A 21,605-nucleotide genomic window follows, 5' to 3' on the forward strand; every position below is an offset into this window, starting at 1 on the left:
ACATTTTTCAATTAGTAAGAGAGAGCTCCTGTTTGACGCTAACCAAAGGGCTTTGGGGGCTAGTCCTCCTCCCAAATCCTATATTCTCTTGAATTATAGGGACTTCTCATTAAAATTACAAAATAAAATGTAATGTTTTTGTTGGGCTACGCAATTTTTTTTCTTTCCTTATTGGACCCCATCAAGGCCGTATCTAAAGGGGATAGGGGGTTTTACCCCCCCCCCTTTCCTCCGAAGTTTTTGTCCGACTCGTAAAAACGTAACAAAAAGTGAATATAAAAACATTTTCGACGTGTTTTTTAGTTGTTTTTTTGTACCCCCCCCCCAAGGAAAAAATTATTTTTTAACCCTCCCTTCATGAAAAATTTCTGGATACGGCCCTGGACCACCTGAAGGGTTTTTTTTATTATTAGACTTCGAAAAATATCCAACGGAAACTATCCTACCCACGAACCCTATTTTAACAACTTCTCAAAATTAGAATGTTAATTTTTTTTTTTTTTCAGCACTCATCAACTGCTTTCAATATGCGGAACGTGTGGTTTTTCAATGAAAAAAAAGCCAAATTCACGCTTCTATATTATCTAAAGGTCAAATTATACTACTAGATTTAATGAAGCCGAAACCAATAAAAATAAAACATCCGAATTGAAGATAAAATACCCAGATGAGATGAATAAAGCGTGAACGGTCTCATTGTCAATAATTAAGAATACTTTATAGAAAGTGAAGTTGAATAAAACAGTCACAACCCGAAGGGTGTGGTCGTTTCAGCCACTAAGATGCGTTTGAATTAGATCACAATTGTGTCAGCCGCCTAAGAATAGTAAGATAGTTTGCAATTGCAAAGTGAGCATGAATGTAGGGAAGATTTAATGGATAAATGTTTACCAAAGGGTTTTGAGGTGAGTGACTTCCATTCAGCCTGAGAATTATTCTGGAAAATTGAGGAGTTCCAAAAGCTCCTCAGGAATTATTTACCAATGTATTACCAAATACATTTACCTGGGGGTTTAGGTAAATATTTACCAAATCATATTATTGAGTTATGACTAAAGTGAATATACCACTTAATGCCTTTTTTATGTTCTTTACAAATATAATAATCATTTTTATCGGAAATGAATTTTAGCCCCACCCCTATATATACCCATTCAGGGTATATATTTGCACAGTAGTGGGGTAGGGGTAATTTTGTTTATGATGTAACTGAAAGGTAAGTTTAAAATTTCCCCCAACTCACCTAATATGCAAATATATATCCTGAATTGTTATATATAGGGGAGGGGGCTAAAATTCATTTCCAGCAAAAATGATTATTATATTCGTAAAGAGCATAAAAAAGGCATCGAGTGGTATATTCACTTTAGTCGTATCTGAATAATATGATTTGGTAAATATTTACCTGGGGGTTTTAAGGTGAGTGACTTTTATTCAAGCGAAAAATTACAAAAAAAAAACAATAATAAAGTGCTATAAAATCGAATCAGGAATTATATTTCCAAATTACCAATCCATAACTGAATTAAAAAAGAGTTTTCAAATCAATGACTATTATTCAACTTGGGAATTATTCAGGAAAATTAAGGAGTACCAAAAATTCCTCAGGAATTATTTACCAATGTATTACCAAATATATTTACCTGGGGGTTTTAAGGTGAGTGACTTTTATTCAAGCGGGAAATTACAAAAAAAAACAATAATAAAGAGCTCTAAAATCGAATCAGGAATTATATTTCCAAATTACCAATCCATAACTGAATTACCAAAGAGTTTTCAAATCAATGACTTTTATTCATTTTGGGAATTATTCAGGAAAATTAAAGAGTACCAAAAATTCATCAGGAATTATTTACAAATGTATTACCAAATATATTTACCTGGGGGTTTTAAGGTGAGTGACTTTTATTAAAGCGGGAAATTAAAAAAAAAAAAAATAATAAAGAGCTCTAAAATCGAATCAGGAATTATATTTCCAAATTACCAATCCATAACTGAATTACCAAAGAGTTTTCAAATCAATGACTATTATTCAACTTGGGAATTATTCAGGAAAATTAAGGAGTTCCAATAATTCATCAGGAATTATTACTAAGGCATATTGAAGCGTTCTTACCTGATTACAGAATAAATTTACTAAGGGGTTTTCAGCTGAGTGACTTTTAAATCAAGTCGGTAATTACTTAGAAAATTTAAGAGTTTCTGAAATCGATCAGGAATTACCAAATACTACCAAATACAATTACCAGGTTTTCAGTTGATTGACTTTATTCAATTTGGGAATTATTCAGGGAAATTGAAGAGTTACAAAAATTGATTAGGGGTTATTTACCAATATATTGCCAAATACATTTACCAAGGGGTTTTCAGGTGAGTGACTTTTATTCAAGCTGGAAATCCCTAAAAATAATTAAACGTACCAAAAACTAATCAGAAATTATTTTTCCAAATTACCAAGGCATAACTGAATTACAAAATAAAGTTACAGAAGAGCCACAAGATCAACGAATTTTATTCAAGTCGGGAATTGTTCAGGAAAATTTAGGAGTTTCAAAATCAACCGAGAATTATAGAAATGGATTATTGAATTACCAATTGCACTTACCAAAAAGTTTGAGATAAGCTATCAAGGGGGTTTGAGGTTTTTGACTTTTATTTAGGTTGGTGATTACTAAGAAAAATAAAAGAGTTTTAAAAGTTAATCCAACTTTTCTTGCCAGTATATTACCAATTATATTTAGCAAAGGCTTTTGAAGTGAGTAGTTTTTATTCAAATCAGGATTTTCTTATGAAAATAAAATTATTCCGAAGACCAATGAGGAATTATTTACCAATAGATTACCAAATACATTTATTACCAGGGAGTTTTGAGGTGAGTGACTCTAATTCAGGTCAGGATTTACTCGGGAAAATTGAGATATTCTGGAAACTAATCAGGAACTATTTACCAGGAATTTAATTGCTAAATTCATTAAACAAAGGGTTTTAGGGCAATTATTTTTTATTCAAATTGGGAATTACTCAGAAAAATTAAAGGGTTCTGATAAACAATCAAGAATAATAGCAAATATATTCCAAGATAAAATTACCAAGGGATTTTGAGGCAAGTGACTTCTAACAAAGTCGGGAATTGTTCAAAGAAGCTCAGGAGTTCCGAAAATTGTATCGGGAGATTGCCGAATACACTCGGCAAATTTTCTGGGACGAAGAGCTTCTATTCAAATTGGTAATATTTATAAAAATTGAAGGGTTCTGAAAATCGATCAGGAATTATTTCCCAATTGACTACTGAATTACCAGTGGGTTCTCGGGTAAGCGGTTTTATCCGAGCCAGGAATTGTTTAGGAAAATATGGCGTGAGTTACTTTTATTGAAGCTGAAAACTACTAGGGAATATTAAAATTTCGAAATCATTCAGGCCTAATGTTTTTAGTTTCAATGTTAGGAGGAGGGGTATAGTTTTATTTTCATCCGACATTGTAAAAACATTTTACGAATAAACCGTGACCTCTGCCTTAATTTTTGATCCCCAAACGTGAGTATTTCAGCTATTTTTAAAGACCCTTTGAGACTGGTTTACCCCTTGGTCCGCTCCTTCCTACCAGGAGGTGCCCCCATATCAATTAGATGTTCCCTATCAGCCAACTGAGGAGGCGTCGAGTACCCCGAATATGGTTAGTCGAACAGATTGATTAGATCAGTTCTTGTTCAACTTTATCACCTTAGTAATTATTTCTTCGTCGTTGCATGTTGTAATTTCCTTTCTTTATAGCTTGAATAGTATAGAACTAATCTCACTTTATGAGTATCTTGTTAAGATTATTTTTCCATCTCAAATGATGTTCCTTATTCAGTTAAAAACGCTTTTCACTAACACGTAATAGAGTTATTTTACAACATAAATATATACTATCATTTACGTTTTTAATCATATCTATGGCTAAAATCTATATAATGACCGCAATGCTAAGGTTTAGCACACAATTTGCCAAAAGTCAAATGTTTATAAAACTTAATTGGCGCATATTTACTTCCGAATATGGCGCTTAGGATTCTTTTGTGACTACCGCTTTGATGGCATTATGAGAACCATATCAAGAGTTTCCTAACGACGGCGTTAATTAGGAGATAGGGTGACTTGCCCTGCTCTTCTTAGATTTTTCCACCAGCCCCCCTAGATTTTGAAAAACACTTTTTTCTGAGTGTTTTGATTTAAACCTTCTTTTTTGGTATTTTTACTGGTAAATTAAAAAAATTATCCCTCCCCTGTATTATGAAAAATACATTTACCCCTCCCTCTTGAATTTTCGTGAATTGATGCCACGGTTTCCAAGATAAGCGTACTTTTCCATCTTTTCCGTATGCTGCAAAAACAAAAGGTGTTATTTGGTATAGACTACATGTATAAAATCAGGCCTGCTCAGGAGTCTTTGTTCAGGAGAGAGAGGTTGCAAAAAAAATTACAAAACGGAACAAATTAGTTCATATGGGTTTTAATTACTTTTTTACAAGTCAAACAAAAATCAAGGGTAGGTGAACCTCCTGGATACGATCATGGTTACTATCCCTCAGTTGTTGTGAGGGGGAATTTAGTGGAGTGGTGTGATATGTAGAGTCTCAGAATTGCTGACCTATGATGATTTTTCCTTTTGGCATGCAAATTTATCTTAATGTTTATATAGTCCCCGTCAAAAAAATGAAAAAAAATAAAAAAAAACTCCAAAGAAAAAAACACAAAATTGCTCTACTTATTCTTTGGAAATACATTTACCCCCTCTCTGCATAGTATTGTAGGGAAGGGGTAAATGTATTTTCAAAGTGTAAGGTGAGCGATTTTGTGTTTTTTCAATATTCTTTTAGGAAAATACAAAAAAAAATCATTTCCTAAAAGCTTTTGAGGGGATGGAAATCTAGTTGGCATAAATGCCAATAGACACCCCCTCCCAATTGATGCCCGAGTCCTCGGTGCAAGTTTTTGTAGCTTGTCCTTTTTGTAGTCTTATGGTTTTAACCTGTCGTTTAATAAATAACTATTTGGCTATTATTCAACAGTTAAGATCAGGGGCGGATCCAGGATTTTTTAGGGGGGGGGGACAAAATAGGTCGACCCGATGAACTTGCATTAGGATCACGTTTAGTTAACGCAATCTTGCGTTAATTAAGTAAATTACACCACTTTATACTACGTTAAGGAGGGGCGCGTGCCCCCCTCGCCCCCTCCCCTCTGGATTTGCCACTGGTTATGATTATAGGGTAACCTACTACTGGTTAAAAGTCACTAAATTATGTAAACCGCTTCTTTAGAACATTATAGCAATTAAAAAACACTTGTTGTAATAAAATACAAGGGACATGCTACAGCAAAAGAGTATTTTAACTCTTACTAGTCAGCAAGGTCGTATCTAGGGGGTAGGGAGTTTACCCCTCCCCCCCAAAAAAAAATGTTTCTCCAACTCGTAAAAACTTAACAAAATGAACATAAACAAATTTTTGATGCATTTTTAAAGTCTTTCTTCGTGAAGCCCCCCCCCCCGAAAAAAATCCTGGATACTGCCCTGCCATTCAGTAATGTCAATTAGAAATGGAGTAGAGTAACGGGTCAAGGTTTGAACAATACTTTTTAATAAGGTATGTTACATTTGTTTAGATGTGTTTGCTCAACTTGGCTGTGCTGTTTACGTGGCTGTGCCACACTGCTACCAGTAGAATTGTAGATACGACCTGTAGTAAGGAATATAAATGCATTATTTCCCTTCATTCCGTTTTTCTTTTCTCCAGAAATCTCAAATTTGTTATAACTTACGTTAGGTTTCCAATTATTATTTCCTCATGAAGTTTAATTTATTTTTGCCTTTTTCTAGTTTTAATACCATCCATCTCCGGAAAGTGGCACCCCCTCTGATGAAATCTCTTCACAGGGCTGTTAGTATAACTTAAACTAAACTCGCCAGTTCCATTCATAAAAAGGGAAGTCAAAAATAAGAAATTCATAATTATTTGGAGCAGTAGTATGATTGATCTTTGGATAGACAAGTAACTTTAAAATTACCCACTGCTTGATTTATACGCATTGTTTGTTAACTCAATTAATCTCGAAGAGGAAGCAATGGTTTTGACACTTAACATCAGCCAGCCCTAAACTATTTTGGCAATTGCTAATAGCACAAAATTTACTTCAGTATATTAATCATCTTATTTCATATTTAAATTTGTATGATGAATTGTTCCTCTCCCATTTTTAGATACATGTTTAATGGAAAAGTTTCCTTATCCAGAATTTCAGAATTAATTACCCCACTTCAAATGTAGTCTATAAAATTGGCATTTGCTCTGACTCACTGGCTCACGTTCTCTGTTGGCTGTACTCACAATCTTAATTTAAGAAATTCAAAAGTAAAAATCAACAAAGCTTTCAATAGAACTCCTTCACACAGACATGAAAAGGGTTGTGCCAATAGCGCCCTCTGGGAAACAAAAATGCATTTAAAATGATGGAAATGATGGAAAACTGAAACATGTTTTCTTTTAAATCTTGGTAAAGTACGAAGCGTCAAGCAGCACTTGCCCCATCCCCTTGGGAAATTTCCGGGTGATGGTTCTTCATGGTAGTCGACCTTACTTTACTTCTTTTTTTTTGACGTCGGTACCCCGAACACACTCAAGAAGTGAAGTTAATCATAATGAAATATACCAAAATATGATGAAAATATAATACTTTAGAAACAAAATTATGGAAACTACAACAGAGAATTATGGAAAGCAGGCCGTCCAGAACGCATCATATTTAATACCTAGCCCAGCCCCTAACCACCTGATGAATATATGAATATATAATAATTTAGAAACAAATTTGGGCTATATATCTGCATATTTGGGGTGGGTTGGGGGGTGCTAAAGCATAGCATAGGCCTATATTAAATATGTACCCTAACCTAACCTAGGTACCCCCCCCCCCTAAACCACAAAAAACAACAGTTTGAATACTGTAAACGCAATGAAAACCACGCTTTGCATTCCATTTCTCTATTGTAAATACCCGTTTGGTGGGTTTCGTGTCTGGTTTCCTTGATATAGTTAAAGCGGTGGGTACCAGATAGGGCACAAGTACCTTTTTTCGGGGAGGGGGAAGCTTATAAAAAAACTTTTAAAAACGCATGAAAATTTATTTGTGTGCATTTTTGTTATGATTTAACGATTCAGAGAAAAAAACATTTTCAGAGGGGGGAGGGGGTCAAATCCTCTAACCCTCCCCCGTGATACTGCCTTGGGCCTAGCCATCGTAGCCCACCTTTCTTTTATTATAACCCCTGAAAGTTGTATCGAACCAGATTTCTCATACATGCCTGAAGAGGGATGAACGGGGCAAAAATTGTGACTTTGGGTCATCCACCCCCATAAAAAATTGGTTTTTTACGATGTTCATTGACAGTAGCAGTTCCTTTTTTTCAGCTTTAAAAAACAGGGAAGATTCACATCATACCTTCACCTCTAATATGAATATAGGTAACTTACAAGAGTGGAAACTGGCGCTAGTGTCGAGAAAGAAAACCACCAACGCCATCTAGTGTTAGGTGTCTCGGCATTTAGGTGTCTCGCTTTTTTGTCAGAAACCAATCATACCAATTAAATTGACTGTTATTATTATTCAACTGAAGAAAATGCAATATATGTCTTATATTTTCTGTCTCTTACAAGTTACCCATACTATGTGTGTGCTATGCTTTGCACTAAGCGACCAAATGTAAACAATGATTATTTTTAACCCTTGAATCGTCCTTGTCATTAAATAAGCAACAGGCTTTTGCTGATTGAAAACAAAACAAAAAGACAAGTTTCATAAGCAAACACTTGAAAAACACGAAATCCTGAAAACCTGTTTATCACTAATAATAACTTGTTAGATGCCTATGTCTAAAATTGTTTAAAACAGGAATATCGACTCGTTTTTACCCTTTTTGATTATGCCAGTTGTACCTGATTTTTTCGTTGCAAAACATAACAATCAGCTTTCCTCTCAGATGCTTTTAAATATGTACGTGAATAATAACAACATCAAATACATAAATGTATTATTTTTTTGTAAATATTATTATCAAACATACAAACCTGTATTATTATATATTACACAAATTTGTATATAGTACCATAAACATAAGTAATAATAAAAATAAGTACAAAAAGAGAAAATACTTACATGAAAACATAATATACGAAAATGTTTTTTTCGGACAAAGTTTCATTTGTTTTTTGGGCTTTTTTTTTAATTGAAGCAACTCCCATAACTCAAAAGGTGTTATGTACCATGTTTGCGAACTGGAATTCTTCGTCTATATTCCTAAACTCGGGCCCACTCCATAGATTTTGTTCAATCCATTTTCCTGAATTCAATCTAATTCTAAAGACAATTAGAAGTTTTCATTTTTTTTCATTTCATTCGAAGTCTTTTTTTTTATTCCTCTTTTTTTCGGCAAAGCTTGGTAAAAAAATACACCTCTCTAAGTCAATTTTCCTATTGATTTTTTGCCAAGAAAATCCTTCTTTGTACCAGCAACTGGTTCTTAATAATAACTTCAAAAAAGTCAAATTTTTTTTTTTTTTTTTTGTCACTATACTGTACATGTCTTTTATTAGGACGGTGGGCCAAATTTATTTATCAAAATCAAGACGGGAGAGGGGATAGTTTCGTTGTTTTCTAGTTTTTTGATGAAATTACTAAAAAAAAAATCTAGACGGGAGGGAAATCTATGGGGAAATCCTGTCGCTCTTGGCCCCCATTTTTCTGAATTGACGCCCCTGTACACATAATACCACAAATAGACATAACGCCTAGCAAGAGACCTTTAAAATCATACCTTTGCTGAAATACATACATTAAGTCGATGGTATCAATTCGCAAAATGTGGGGAGGAAATGGGGGGGGGATAAAGTATTTTTCAAAATCTACGGGGGACAAATGTGTTGTTCTTTCAATGTTTTCAATGATAACACACACAAAAAAAATTCAAAATCTGGGCAAATCTAGGGAGAAATGCCTCCCACTTCTCAAACGAAATAAATCTGATTATGTGCTACTAGCATTATTAAGAATATACTAAATAATAAGAGTTGAAGGTATAAGAGGCAGGGTTGAAAGCAGAGGAGGTAGTATTTGAGGAACAAAGTTGCCAAACAGCTGGTAAATAGCGTGCCTCACTTTTCGAATTTCCAGACTTGCTTTCTAGGTTTGCAGGTTTGCCTCCTGCTTTACCAGCTGCAGCGTTTATTCGATTTCAGATACATCATTGGACAGGGAAAACAAATTCATTAACAAAAATTTGGGCTTTTTGGGCTTTTTTTCAAAGGTTTGGTTGAGATTTCGATCATTTTATTTTATACCAACTTTAATAATGATAAAAGGTATTACAATAAAAATGAATGAGATCCATACAACACTTTTAACTTTTTTACTTCGGATATATATTTTTATTTACTTTCAAGGCCATATCCAGGGGGGAGGGGGTCTGAACCCCCACCCCCTTGAAAAGTGTGTTCAGAGCTTTTGTAAACCCCCATCCCTATAATCCTTTTATAATCCATAAAATAATCCTTTTGTACCTTCTCCCACCCCTAATAAAAAATCAATGGATGCGGCCCAGTTTACTTTGAAGACCACTTATCCGTCTCAAGTAGCGTTTCAGGGTTGTGTCCCTGTCTCCTGGGTAATGAAAGATCTTAAGCCGAACTTGCCAGCCATGAAAAAAACCAACAGAGAGAAAAATCTCACTGAAAAAAGAAAAACAACAAACGAGACTGCGGTCAGTTGCAGAAAAGACGAAAGATGTAAAACAACGCGGATTTTTCGTCTGTATCAAAACAAGGCGTCTTGTTTTGATACAGGCAAAATATCTGCGTTTGTTTTACATTTTTCATCTTTTTCTCCACTGGCCACAGTCTCGTTTATTGTTTTTTTGTTTTTTGCACTGAGATTTTTTTCTCTGTTGGTTTTTTATCTCCTGGGTGCCCCATTTTGGCACCAGTGAGAGGAGATAGCCTTAGCTGACAGCTGCAATAAATTTATTGTTCACTACTTTCGGGTTTCCCTTCTTTTCTTTTTTATTTTAATAAGTTTGTCACTGTCCCTCTTTGCCCAGAAAAATAATCAGAAAAACAGAAAAACAAATTTATTCATGCTATTTTACGTCTGTTAAGGGTTATCGAGGATGGGTTCTTTCCTTTAAGGTGGCCTCAAATGTAAGCAGGTAGGCGGGAGTTTATTCCCTGAGGGCCCAACGCTTCTGGGAGGAGCTGAATTGAAAACAGGTACAATTCCTCGAAAAAAGCTGGTAAAGTCTTCGAAATCTACAGATCTTGGTGTTGAGGTACACGTTGAGAAGTCCCCCTAACCTCACTCTGTTGTAGATGTTTACACAAGGTTTATAATATATTCACTACTCAAACAGTGGTGTAATTTTGTCAAAATCCTGGGGGGAGCAGTTTCAGCCAATTTTCCCAAATCCAGTGAAAATGACACTGAAAACTGATAGACTAGACTATACAGTAAAAGGTAAAGATATACTAAGGAAAACTGACCCATTTCTGTGGATGCTTGAAATATGCAGGCTTATCTTAGTTTTAACAAGATTTCCACTACTACTACTAACAACAACTCACCGTAGCACCAAGCCATATGGGGCCAACACAGCTACGCACGCTCCCCTCCATCCCAATCTATTCAAAACCTCCCTCTTTACACCCTTCCAGGAAGTTCCCATTTCCTTTAAGTCTTTGTTTATGACATCCTCCCACCCCAACTGCGGGCAACCCGCTTTCCGTTTAGTCCTAGACGGTTGGCCGAAGAGGGCAATCCTTGGAAATATGTAATTCTTCATTCGCAGAACGTGCCCCTAGCCATCTCATTCCTTTTCTCTCATTATAGTCCTAGAAAGCGGGATTGAGCCACTCAGCTGGTTGGGGGAGGAGCAAACTGTGGTCTAAGGGGAACTAATGTCTGGAGGCAGTTGCTCCCTTCCCTATAGCCAATTACTCCCCTGTTCTCAAAACAATCCTTTTGTTGTTCAGTAGAGCCCAATGGTTTCAACTGAGAGGAACAGGGGGGCATGTGGTCCCTAAATTTTGAAAATCACCTTTTTTCGGGGTATTTTCATTGAAAAATGCCTTTTTTGGCATTTTTCATTAAAAGAACTCAAAGAAATAACGATCAAATAAACCACACCCCCTAGATTTTCGAAAATACATTTTTCTCTCCCCCCTAAATCGTTGGTGAGTTGCCGCCACTAGTAGAGTCAGCAAAGAAGTACCAAAACTTTCTAGTTTCCTCTTAGTTCTGACCTGGCAACGCTGACATAATCTTTATGATCGGTACCTGCTATAGTGTTTGAGATTGGACTAAAATACAAAGAACACTCATAAATATGTAAAATATTCGGTGAGCACTGCTCACATTATGATAGTTAACACAGCAAGCGGCGCGGTTATAAATTATATCAAATTATTGCTAAATAGGTAGTTAATAACATATCCTATTGGGTGTTAGCACGAATGTTACTGAAAGTAATACCCTGGTCTTTTTATTCTTTTAATTTTCCTTTAATAAATTACAACGTTATACACCAAGTGTCACGGCACACGTGTATTGTAATACAACCCTTTTCTGCATTATGTAGCTATTAAATATATAGTTCTATTTTTTTATCGATTATATTATGCAAACTTCAAAGAAGCAAATATTAGTTAAAAGTTGTCACTTTATTGAGTGAAAACAATATGGCCGCAAGGTATTACCGCTATCGATCTTATCGACAATTTAAATCATTTCGACTATTAGCCCTATCGACCATAAGGGGTGGTCGGAACACTGTTTATGCAGCTATTGTGGAGGTGATATCGCCCAAACATTAAATCTGTATGTACGTAATCTCAAAATGGATCAAGGATTTCGTTGTCACAAGCTGTAAGTAAAGAGTGACCCCTTATTATTATTAACCAAAACTATAAAAAAAAAATTGTTAAGAAATATATATTTTGAAAAAAAAATTGATAATAGTATGAGCACACAAAAAAAAAATATCCTTTAATAGAGACACTTCTTATTGTCAGTGTTGTCAACTTCAGGGGGGCTGTTCCCCCTATTTTTTTGTTCTCCCCCTCCTGATTTTGAAAAATGCCATTTGGGGGGGGGCTATTTTTAGTGTAAAATGCTTTTTTTGCTATTTTCATTTTTTTTTAAAACGACAAATGAACCCCCATTTATATTGAAAAATACGTATTTGCCACTCCCCCCTAAATTTACGCAAATTGGTGCCACTGCTTTGCTAATGACAATCCCAAATATGTAAAATTTATTATATTTAATGTTACCATTCAAAAGTTATTTACCATGAAAATTTTTTAGCCTATAATTTGAAAATTTGTAAATTAGGTAATGAGATTCAACATGTCTGAGAACTTTAAAGCTACTATCTACAAAATTACAAAATTTACTTTTTTATTTCACTCGAGTCCTTTCATTCAACTATTATTATTTTATTTTTTTGTTTTTGTCTACAAAAAAAAATATTTTCATGTCTTCAGGCCAAAGCTGATTTTTCACCCAATTTGGCTTCAAGCCAAAGCTGATGTTTCACCTGCTATTAGCATAAACTGCAGAATTCCAAACGTTGTTTTTTTACATTAAAAGATAAATTCTGTTTTTTATTCTTAAGATGCATACATATTTTATGGAAATTTCCACTTAACCTAACCAGTTCCGACAATAATATTTCATTTTCACTGTCTTTGGTATTTTAATGGTATTTTTGTCGAGTTTAGAATGGGCAATTATCTCTACCCTTTTTTGTTGATGGACGCTTCTTCAGCAAAAAATTAACTAGCTCAATAATCAATCACTGGAGCTTGCTTCAATTGAAGTGCGTTCCTCATAAGTGCTGACTATAGTGATTTTTTTTGTTGCTGTTGATAAAATCGCGTTGAGATCTAGTTTCACTTGGCGGCATTTTGTGACCATAGGGGTCCAAAAGTGTTGAATAAAGGAGCAATAAATTAAAAATGTGATGACAGAGTAACTTTTTATCAATGATCTATAATAATCAGCCAGAGTTAAAAGGCGGATCCTTCAAAGTACTAAGGACAGTGAAAATTAAATCAGAATGTTTGAACTGGCTAAGTGGAAACTTACATAAACCTATATAGGTCTATCTTTTAAAAAGCTAAAAATTAGGGATTCAATTTCAAATGAAGATGCGGTTATATAGTTTTTTTTTGTAGTAGAGGGTGCCTAATAAAAAGGGTACTTGTCCATTTTATTCTACACAACGCTATATACTGTATAAGGAACTACTAATGGATACCCTTAAAACGAGTATTTGCAAGAGATAAATGGACGGCAAAGCGTGGTTGGTCTTTGCGTTTACAATAGTTAAACTGTTGTTTTTTGGGGTTTAGGGGGGAAAAGGTACCTAGGTTAGGTTAGGCTATATATTTAATATATGCTATGCTTTACCCTTCCCCCTAATGTACAAATATATAGCCCAAATTTGTTTCTATACTATTATATATTCATCCTATTTTATTATATTTCATTAGCATTAACCAAACATTGACTTCTTTCGTGTGTACCATATAATGTACAAGTACCAAAAAGGTAGAGAATGAGTTTCAGAAAATAAGCTGACAATATTTGGCACCTAAAGCTTAAGAGGGTGTACTTTTCCTTTGAAGTTGCATTAGTATCTGTTAATCAACGCATTCGGCTGTGATAATCAAACAGTTCGTGGTAATGAACTGTAAGTAAGGAGCGACCCGGCTCAATAGTAACCGAAACTCTAAAAAACGGGATTTTGATACGAAAAGATACATCAAAAGAATCAGACTTTCATGTTGATTTCAAATATATAAGTTTCATCAAGTTTAGTCCTACCCATCAAAAGTTACGCGCCTGAGAAAATTTGCCTGATTTTCGAAAAAAGGAGGAAAGACCCCCTAAAACTTATAGAACCTTAGTGCAAATCACACCGTCAGATTCAGCGTATCAGAGAACCCTACTGTAAAGGTCTCAAGCTCCTATCTGTAAAAATGTGGAATTTTGTATTTTTTGCCAGAAGAAAGATCACGGATGCGTGTTTATTTGTTTTTTTTTTCCCAGGGGTGATCGTATCGACCCAGTGGTCGTAGAATATCGTGGGAGGGCTCTTTTGTACAGAAATTAAAAGTTCTAGTGCCCTTTTTAAGGGACCCAAACAATGGAGGGCAACTAGGCCCCCTCCCACGCTTATATTTTTCCCAAAGTCATCCGATCAAATTTTGAGATAGCCATTTTGTTCAGCATGGTCGAAAATGGGATAAATACGTCTTTTAGGATGACTTAATCCCCCAAAGGCCCCGGGGGGAGGGCTGAAAGTTATGAACTTTACCCAATGTTAACATATAGTATTGGTTATTGGGCAGTATTAATTAAAAAAAAAAGTTTTTCCGAAGGAAATAAAGAGCGAAGTTGAAACTTAAAACGGACAAAAATTATTACTTCGCAGCATATTTAATATATATTAATATAACTAGTACAAATAAACCAACTAATTATGTTTCCCTATGCTTTTATGCTTATACAAAACTAGTGCTTTACTGAAAACACAAAAGTCAAGTATAAAAAACAGGATTATTGATTTAAGAGCCAAAATTGAGTATGTAGCCTGACAACACTAAACGAATCTACAAAGCTTTTCATAGTCTTACACCAGTTGTGACATAAGGAACTTTCAGTATACAATCAAAATTATCTTAAAAACATAAGCGTAAAACTAAATATTTTTTAACAACCACAAAGTAACTGAACAGCATACAGAAATATTAGATTGATTTATCAAGCAGCATTTTGCTCTCACCAGCTATAACACCACTAGTGGGTAATATACAGTCTTAGATTGTAAAAAATATGTTTAGTATCACTTGAAATGAAGATCAAATAGATATAATATGAACTCTGGAAATCCGATTATTTCTCTCAATACAAGAGTGAATTTCAAGCTATGATATAAATTCTAAAGCTAGTCTATAGTCCTAATTATATCAAGATGGCCTTACTTCGAACTTGTGTACAAATTAATCATGACATGTCCTTTTAAGAATCAAAACGAGAGCCAGTCATTGAACTGAGCCTTTTGCAGAAGCGATACCAAATTAAACTTACAAAATAAAGAAAACCCTAAAATGGATTGTTGCTTTATCTTAAAAGGGATTAATCCTTAAATGAATGGATAATATTTTGATTTTATAAAAATTGTCCTTAATTGGTTTGCTTTTACTGTACCAAAACTCCTATATTATTTTGTGTTTTCAGTAAAGCGCTAGTTTTGTATAAGCATAAAAGCATAGGGAAACATAATTAGTTGGTTTGTGTGTACTGGTTATATTAATATATATTAAATATGCTGTGAAGTAATAATTTTTGTCCGTTTTAAGTTTCAACTTCGCTCTTTACTTCCCTTGGAAAAACTTTGTTCTTTTTAAATTATTCTTTGTTCGTTTTTGATTAAAATTTAATGCAGAAACAACGCCGCCATGATATTTTTTATTTATACGGAATAATGTATGCTATGTATGCTATACGGAATAATGTCGTAAAAACTTCAAAAAAGGCTCATTCGATTGGAAATTCAAAGAGCTAGTGCCCATTTTAATAGTCGAAAGTGATCGGAGGGCAACTAGCCCCCCCCCCACGCGCCCGTCATTCCCCCAAACACATCCAATCAAAATTTAGAGATAGCCATTTTGTTCAGCGTAGTTGATTTCCAGATAAAAAATGTTTTTGGGGAGGACACTCCCCTACAACCCACGGGGCAAGGGTTTTAAGTTATGCCCTGGGGGCATATAAGGTTTTTATAGAAGGCATTGCCGTAGAAACTTCAAGAAAGGCTCATTCGATTGGAAATTCAAAGGGCTAGTGCCCTTTTTAATAGTCAAAAGTGATTGGAGGGCAACTAGCCCCCCCCCCACGCCCATCATTCCACCAAACACATCCAATCAAAATTTTGAGATAGCAGTTTTGTTCAGCATAGTAGATTTCCAGATAGAAAATATGTTTTTGAGGAGGACACTACCCAACAACCCTCGGGGTAAGGCTTGTAAGCTATGCCCTGGGGACATATAAGGTTTTTAAAGAAGGCGTTGTCATAGAAACTTCAAAAAATGCCCTTTTTAATAGTTGAAAGTGATTGGACGGTAACTAACCCCCTCTCACGCCCACCTTTTCCCCAAACACATCCAATCAAAATTTTGAGATAGCCATTTTGTTTAACGTAGTTTAAAATTCTGGAAATTAGGTCTTTGAGGATGACAACCCCCTCACAACCCTCAGGACAAGGATTGAAAATTATGCCCTGGGGGCATATAAAGTTTTTATAGAAAGGGTTGTCGTAGAAACTTCAAAAAGGGCTCATTCGATTAGCAATTGAAATGGCTTGTGCCCTTTTCAATAGTCGAAAGTAGTTGGAAGGCAACTAACACCCTTTCACGCCCACCATTTCCCCAAGCATATCCAATAAAAATTTTGGAATAGCCATTTTGTTCCACGCAGTTAAAGTTGAGGAAATTATACCTTTGAGAAGGACACTCCCCTCACAGTCTTCGGAGTGAGGGTTATAAGTTATGCCCTGGGGGCATATAAGTTTTTATTGAAATCTTTTTCGTAGAAACTTGAAAAAGGGCTCATTCGATTGGAAATTCAAAGGTCTAGTGCCCTTTTTAATAGCCGAAAGTGATTTGAGGGCAGCTAGCCCCCCTCTTTCTCCCACCTTTTCCTCAAACGCATCCAATCAAAATTTTTAGATAGCCATTTTGTTCAGTGTTGTGGATTTCCAGATAGAAATTATGTTTTTGAAAAGGACACCCCCCACAGCCCTCAGGGCAAGGGTTGTAAGTTATGCCCTGGGGACATGTACGGTTTTTACTGAACGCGTCGTCGTAGAAACTTCAAAAAGGACTCATTCGATTGGAAATTGAAATGGCTAGTGCCCTTTTTAGTAGTCAAAAGTGATTGGAAGGCAACTAACACCCCTTCCACGCCCACCATTTCCCCAAACATATCCAATCAAAATTTTTAGATAGTCATTTTGTTCCACGCAGGTTAAAGTTCAGGAAATTATACCTTTGAGCAGGACACTCCCTCCACAGTCTTCAGGAAAAGGGTTATAAGTTATGTCCTGGGGGCATATAAGATTTTTATTGAAACGTTTGTCATAGAAACTTGAAAAAGGGCTCATTCGATTGGAAATTCGAAGGGCTAGTGCCCTTTTTAATAGTCGAAAGTGATTTGAGAGCAACTAACCCCCCCCCCCTCTCACGCCCACCTTTTCCCCAAACACATCCAATCAAAATTTTTAGATAGCCATTTTATTCAACGCAGTTGAAAGTTTTTGTAATTAGGTCTTTAAGGATGACAACCCATCCCCCCCCCACAACCCTCAGGACAAGGGTTTTAAGTTATGCCCTGGTAGCATGTAAGGTTTTTATTGAAATTGATGTTGTAAAAACATTCAAAAGGGCTCATTCATTCGAAAATGGAAAGGGCTATTGGCCTGTTAATAGTCGAAAGTGATTGAAGGGCAACTAACCCCGTTCTCACGTCCACCATATCCCCAAGCACATCCAATCAAAATTTGGAGATATCCATTTTGTTCAACGTATTCGAAATTTCTGGAAATTAGGTCTTTTATGATGATAAGCCTATCAGAGCTTTCAGTGTAATGGTTGTAAGGTATGCCCTGGAGGCATATAAGGTTTATATAGAAAGTTGTTGTAGAAATTTCAAAAGGGGCTCATTTGATTGGAAATTGAGAGGACTAGTGCCCTTTTTAATAGTCGAAAGTGACTGGAGGGTAATTACCCCCCCCCTCTCAAGGCCACCACCCCAAAAACATTTAATAGTCGAAAGTGACTGGAGGGTAATTACCCCCCCCCCTCTCAAGGCCACCACCCCAAAAACATTTAATAGTCGAAAGTGAGTGGAGAGTAATTAACCCCCCCCTCCCTCTCACGCCCACCATTTCGCCAAAAACATTCAATCAAAGTTTAAAGTTAGCAATTTTGTTCAACATAGTTAAAATTTCTTGAAATTATGTAATTGAGAATGACAAACCCCCCAGAGCCCATAGAGCAAAGGTTATAAGTAACGTCCTCGGGGCATATAAGGTTTTTAATGATAGAGACTATGTTAAAAACTTCAAAAGGGGCTCATTGAATTGGAAATTGAGAGGACTAGTGCCCTTTTTAATAGTTGAAAGTGATTGGACGGTAACTAATCCCTCTCTCACCCCCACAATTCCCCCAAACCCATCCAATCAAAATTTTCAGATAGCCATTTTGTTCATCATAGCAGAAAGTTCTGGAAATTAGGTCTGTGAGAAGGACAACTCCCCCAGCTCTCAGGGCGAGGGTTGTAAGTTATCCCCTGGGGGCATATAAGTTTTTATTGAAAGTGTTGTCATAGAAACTTCAAAAGGGCTCATTTGATTGGAAATTGAAAGGGCTATCGCCTTTTTTTAATAGTTGAAAGTGATTGGAGAAAGACTAACGCCTCTCTCACGCCCACCATGTTCCCAAACACATCGAATCAAAATTTTTAGATAACCATATTATGTAGCGTAGTTGAATTTTCTGGAAACTTTGTCCAAGGAGAATACAACAAACATCACATTTTTTAGGGCTAGGAGTGCAGTATATATCATGGGGGCGTAGAAGGTTTTTATAGAAGTTGCCATTGTAGAAACTCATCTTAGACTCATACGATAGAAAATTGGAAATTATTCGGCCCTCTTTAATGGTCGACTGTGTTTGGAAGTCATGACATGTCTATAGTAAAGATCGATCTGGGTATAATGTATTATTTTGTTGTTGTTATTGTTGTTTAGACCAAGGCACTTTGTATCGAACGAGTTGTCGCAGGAACTTCGAAAAGGGCTCATTCGATTGAGGATAGAAAGGGCTGATGCTCTTTTTAATAGTCGAAAGTTATTGGAAGAAAACTAATCCCCCTCCCCCGCCCACCCACCCATTTGAATTTATGTTTAAAAAATAAATGTTGCCAAAAGATTAAATCAAAATTCACTGTGTTAATGCTAATTCTGCAATAAAGCATCTAAGCAGTATCCCAAGAACGACTGAGGGTTCTATGTTCAAACTTTTGGTGCTGCTTTTGTTCTTAATATTGAACCAAATCAAAATAGCGTAAGTGTATCCAAGCTATCAAAGAAATTAAACAGATTTTTTTGCGAATGGTATCAAGTTTTCCATTTCAGGTCAACTAGACGAGGTATGAAACTAAATTAAACACTTCTATTTGTGTCCAGATTTTTAAGAAATGAGCAAAATAATTTGCACTTTACTGAAAAAAAAATACAAATGAATGTGCATTGTCAGTTTAATATACAAATACTGATATTTAGTAATCAAAATCTTAATTTTATTTGATTTATTAAAGTTACAAAAGTAAAAGCATTTATATTTTTTTCAGTAAAGTGCATATTATGTTCTGGCCTTGGGGAGGCATAGAGGTTTTGAGCCCAACTAATGTTATTTTCTGCTCGTTTTGAGTTTGACTCGGTTATTTATTATAATTTCTGTTCGTTTTGAGTTTCATTTATTTATCGATGCTGATTTGTGGTAGTTCCACGCTTAGTAGATTATTTGATTTAATTTTTGCTAATTTTTGGCTTAATGGAGTTCTTTACTTTTCTTTGAAAAACTTATTTGTGGAAAAAGTTTTTTTAATTAATTTATAGGAAAAAGGAGACATAGCCTACGCCATAGAATGAAATAATTTTGAATTCGCTCGGAATACTTTTGACAGAAGAGGATAAAGGAGACGCCATAGGATGAAATAATTTTGAATTCGCTCAGAATACTTTTGACAGAAGAGGATTGTCTTATTTATAGGAAAAAGGAGACATGCGCCATATAATGAAATAATTGTGAATTCGCTTGTAATATCTAAATGTAATTTATACCACAGAAAAGACCATAAAAATTTGGTTTAGAATATGTTTCTTTTATCTCCAGTAATCTCATTCTTCAGAGGGACCAGACCCGATAAACTTTATTCTCTTTTTTGGCTCTCCTGAAAAGTTACAAAAATGGCGTATATCGCACTTTTAATTATCACAGCCGCACTGTCAATGTTCAAATTTGTACGGACGAAAAATGTTGTAAAATTTTGCTAACTTGTTATATAATCATCCAGAGTAAAAGATGGAATTGATACTGGCAAAAAATCAGCGAAAATATCCTGAAAACCAATATAAGTTGCCCGTTCTAAATTCGGCATAAGTGCCATTAAAGTGTCAAGGACTGTGTAAATGAAATCCAATTTTTTTTAGTTAGTAAGGTGCCAAATTGCAATAGCATGTAAACAAGACGGTATCCAAGAGGAAGGGCTGGTGTGTTTGAACCCCCTCCCCTAAAAATTCCTGTCCGACTCTTAAAAACGTAACAAAAAATGAATATAAACAAATTTGGGTAATTACGTATTATAATTAAACCAGCGCTATACACGAAAGAGGGCAAGTTTGATTATGCTAATGAAATAAAATAGGATGAATATAAAATAGTCTAGAAACAAATTTTGGGCTATATATTTGCACAATAGGGGGGAGGGGGGAGGGTAAGTGTAACATATATGAAATATGTAATCTAACCTAACCTAGTTACCTCCCCCTAAACCCAAAAAAAACAATCGTTTAAATATTGTAAACTCAACGAGAAACCACGCTTTGCCATCAATGTATCTAGCAAATACCCGTGTGTCTGGTTTCGTGTCTGGTTTCCTTGTCCACTCTATATCGCTGCATGGTTTAGTTATTATGCATAAGTACCCAAATTTTGGATTTTTTTGAAATTGTTGATACTCTCCCTCTCGAAACAAATACAGCCCCCCACCCTTGAACAAAAATTCTGGATACGATCCTGCATATAATATTTTTTTAAGTAAGAACTCGATGTTTAATGTAAAATAGAAACATAGGAAGTTTTACAGTTAATAATATATATAATATATATTGAAAACCCGTCGTATACAAAATATACAATGACAGAGTACACAAAAATACGAAAAGAGGAGACAAAACGATAATAATAACAACAAAAGCAACAACCTCTTAAATAGTATACAAAATAGTAGGAAAAGTGGAAACTGAAAGATAGCATACTCAAAGATTAAAACAGAAACAACAACTTCTTCGAAAATAGCAACAAAGACAACAACTTTTGAAAGGAAAAAAAAAAAATAAAATAAAAAGGGAAACAAAAGGGAAAATTAAACAAGCAAACTTGCCCACTTGTGCTTTAGAATTGCTGGTTTTGTTTTTTGCCGGCTAATAAGTGTCTCAACAGCTAGATTTGGGTCTGCTAGGTTATAGCGCCGAATCAGAAAACTATTTTTTGTCCAAGGTTGAAGTTTTAGTAGGTACTTTGCAAAACGAAAAAATAAAGAGCAGATTTTAGACTTTTCATGGTTTGCCAATAAATTCCAGAAAGGGGTCACACATAATATATGTGGCAGAGCGGTAGCGTTGTAAATACTTGCCAGTAGTGGACGGTTAAATCTCAGAGTGGGTTTAACG

The 21,605-nt window shown here is 35.3% G+C and overlaps 1 protein-coding gene across 1 annotated transcript in view; it reads left to right on the forward strand.

The window, feature by feature from the left end:
• Positions 1 to 793: 793 nt before the first annotated feature.
• LOC148940297 (MDS1 and EVI1 complex locus protein EVI1-A-like) overlaps positions 794 to 21,605 on the forward strand; it is an 80,003-nt gene continuing 59,191 nt past the window's right edge. The window contains exon 1 of the mRNA XM_089105871.1: positions 794 to 905. The gene's annotated coding sequence lies outside the window, so the exon portion shown is untranslated. The remainder of the gene's footprint in view (positions 906 to 21,605) is intronic.

Source organism: Artemia sp. Qi Xiang Cuo, chromosome 20 (assembly GCF_049724085.1).
Source record: "Artemia sp. Qi Xiang Cuo chromosome 20, ASM4972408v1, whole genome shotgun sequence".
Taxonomy (NCBI): Eukaryota; Metazoa; Arthropoda; class Branchiopoda; order Anostraca; family Artemiidae; genus Artemia; species Artemia sp. Qi Xiang Cuo.